Genomic DNA, 3642 nt, shown 5'->3' with positions numbered 1-3642 from the left:
ACATTAATTGTAATATTTTTTGTACTGTCTATCTGTTATCTACAAAATTAATAAACTATTCTGAACACAAATATGGTACATGAAGGTTCAATTAGTTTTTCCTGTACAGTCCTTTTCTGGTTGCTTCAGGAAGATACAAGAAAGTCAGGTCCACGCCAGAGAAGTTACAGAGGACTAGCCTCAAATGGTCATAGGTCCACAAAAGTCCACCCAGGGCACCGGATAACATTGTAGTGGAGCCGTTCGAGCTTTTGGCCTCCTTTGACTCAGCGAAGTGTAAGCCAGGTACCCCTTTTTACCATGTCCTTGTATCTTTCTCTGGAAGACCCGAAGGTCGACAAAGTAATTCAGGCCCAAACTGCATTTTCTGCCAATCCCGCCAACCCAGCAATTCTATCTGAAGCCTCTGCTCCAATTTTTCACGATGGGGGATTGTATCCCAAATTATACCCTGAGCTTGCTCAGTACATGGGATTGAGTCTGAATGAAGAAGAAATACATAGAAATCTGGCTATGGTGCAGTCACAGGGGCAACAACTTGCAACAAGACCTTCCTCAATGAATTACATGGTAGCTCCGATAACGGCAAATGATGTTGGGATTCGCAGAGAAGAAATCAAGCAAGGAGTCCGTGAAGTAATCCTATGTAAAGATCAAGATGGCAAAATTGGTCTTCGACTTAAATCTGTTGATAATGGAATATTTATTCAGTTGGTGCAAGCTAATTCCCCGGCATCTTTAGTTGGTATGAAGTTTGGTGATCAGGTTTTGCAAATAAATGGTGAAAACTGTGCTGGATGGAGTTTTGACAAGTCTCACAAAATACTTGCACAGGCTGCCGGAGATAAAATATCCATGGTGTTACGTGATAGGCCTTTTGAGCGAACCATCACCATGCACAAAGACAGCACAGGGCACGTTGGATTTATTTTCAAAAATGGAAAGATAACCTCAATAGTCAAAGACAGCTCTGCTGCTAGAAACGGTCTTCTAACTGAGCACAACATCTGTGAAGTTAATGGACAGAATGTAATTGGGTTGAAGGACTCTCAAACAGCCGACATTTTGGCAACAGCTGGGAATGTGGTGACCATTACAATAATGCCTTCCTTCGTATATGAGCATATGATAAAGAGAATGGCTTCCAGCATTATGAAGAATCTGATGGATCATGGGGTTCCCGAAGTTTAAATCTGGGGCATTTTTTTCCACGTCTCTTGACAATTTGCTCATGGATACAACTTATTCATTGAAACATTAAAAGTTGCATGATGGTATTTGCAATGTATAGAATGGTGGAATTACTAAAGTTGAATGCAATTAACCTATCAGTGTTACTCAGTCTTAGCCATACAGCACTGTTTTGCAGATACTAGTCTACAGCATGGGTTTTTGAACTGATTTACTGCAAATCATTGTAATCGGTTGCACATACATTTTTCATTCATTTACCTGAAGGTATGAAAATGATTCCATTGTTAACATTTATGATGTTGTAAAAAGAAAATACAAACGTTCCTATGATTTTCAACTGTTCCAACAATCAAAAAGAAGTAATTTCAAGGCATAAAAACTGGAACTTGGAAGATACTGTTTTAACTGTATTTGGCTATACACTGCCGGAGCAGACTTGTGATATTCACTCAGATAACTAATGGTTAAACATCTTGGAACATTGTCATTTTTTAAATGATATTTGTGCTTCTCAAGCTTCGTATGTGGCACCTGAGATTGTTTTGAAAATGTTAAGAGTTCTTGTCTTGACTTGGTTCTAAAACTGAATCATTGTGACTTACACACTGTGTATTATTGGGATGAAATTTGCATCTGGTGGAATAGGACACTCACAAACTTTTTCTGTTTCCTGGCCTAGTCTCGTTCTCAGAGAACCCATTAATTTCAAACTCTGAAATAATATTTTTGTTATTGCTACAGGTAGTAGTGTGGATGTTCTTGCCACACCCATTAGGCCGACATTTTAAACTTTAAATTAGAATAAAAAAGCACCTTAATTATATGCTATCCAATTGACATTCATCAGTTCTTGAATCACAAGTTGAAAACTTGAACAATCTAATTATTGTATAGTCAGTATTATCATGGTTTTCATATTTCAGTGAAGTTTTATCATTTAAGGAGAATTTTGTTGTCGTAATATAATGCCATTTTATCATATTTTACATAACAAACCTCTTATCATTCCAAAGCTTGAGCCAATCAAGTGTTAAACTGTTGCCTAATACAGTGTAATCTGTATGTGAATGTTTCTATAAAAACCTTCAAGTCCACCCAGGGCTCCATTATTTAAGTAATAGCCTAAGTGGAGTTGGGTCTTTCATTGTGAGGAGTATTGCTCGTTATCAGGTAAAAAGATAAGGTTTTATGTAAATCTGTATACCGAAGTGCAGATTCTGGGAGTTTGTGCATCTAGGGCGGGTCCCACGATTTTAGGCTGAACTGACCTTTAAACCTTCGCTAATCGGTGTAATGTGTCTGGGTTGTTTCATTCCATTGTAACTTGTTTAGCTGTGGAGACAACAGTAGGTTTATATTGCTGATCTACCTGAATATATGCGGCATAAGTGCTGCTGCAGACCACTGCCACCGTGATTCTTGGTAACACTAGAAAATGCTACAGGGGGTGGGTTCGTTCGACAGTACGCTCTGGATTGTTATCTGATTCAATAGTGTATGAATGGCAGTTACAACACATACCAGAAATTTGAAGGCTTTAACACAGTAGTTTCTATCTTCATACTTATGTTAGATAAAACCTAAATAAAAGAATGCACTTATAAAACATGATTTTTAAAATGTAATGCATTTACCATGCCCCTCAATCAGTCAGTCAGTCAGTCAGTCAGTCAGTCAAAAACAACTTTATTTGTTTTTTTACAACCATAAAAGTACAATTTGCCTCTTATCTTACTAAAACAGGAGAAAAATTAAAGACACAATAATACATAACACAGCGGTATCAATATCATCTTACGGCTTGATATACATATACTTAATTAACATTTTAAAATCGGAGTATTATAACAATTAATTTAATTAAAAATACTTATTTCGTACCTATACAACACATCCTTAATCATGCAGCACTCTTTTAAACTCTCGTTGTTTCACACTTGTTTAATGACGAGGTCTTATATTGTTAGATCTTACTCTGTGTAATTGAGGGACACCGTAACTTTTTTCATGTATTTCCCCAAGGCACAGGCTATATCTAAGTTCTCCATTTCCAACAACAATTTGGAGGCTTGCATCCTATTTGTAATATTATAAGTTTTAAAAATCGGACATAAAAACTCCTTCCGCAAATCTAAAAACCACATACAATCCAGTAAAATATGTATAATATTACAGGTAGTGCCTAAAGTGCAGGTGCAGATCCCGTTACAGCTTATCATTTGATTTCGCGCTCCATTATTAACATAACATGGGTTTATTCCAATTCTCATTTTTAGGACTTCCCGCCTTAAATCATGACTTGGTAGTCGGTCCACATACGGAAAATGTTGGTCAAGCTCCCATACAGCTGTCATGTGGGCTACCGAACTTTTTTGTGAAAGGTACTCCCGGTCATAAGAACGGGACATATCGGTTCCTTGAAGCCTTAGTTCTTTCTTACTTATTAAT

At 37.1% G+C, this 3642-nt stretch overlaps 1 pseudogene; it reads left to right on the top strand.

Moving 5' to 3' along the window:
- Positions 1–275: 275 nt before the first annotated feature.
- Positions 276–1521, top strand: LOC144761692 (syntenin-1 pseudogene; annotated as a pseudogene).
- The last annotated feature ends 2121 nt before the right edge of the window (positions 1522–3642 follow it).

This window comes from Lissotriton helveticus, chromosome 6 (assembly GCF_964261635.1).
Source record: "Lissotriton helveticus chromosome 6, aLisHel1.1, whole genome shotgun sequence".
In the NCBI taxonomy this organism is placed as follows: Eukaryota; Metazoa; Chordata; class Amphibia; order Caudata; family Salamandridae; genus Lissotriton; species Lissotriton helveticus.
Note: the sequence above shows the minus strand (reverse complement) of the source record. Positions and strands in the feature narration are given on the sequence as shown.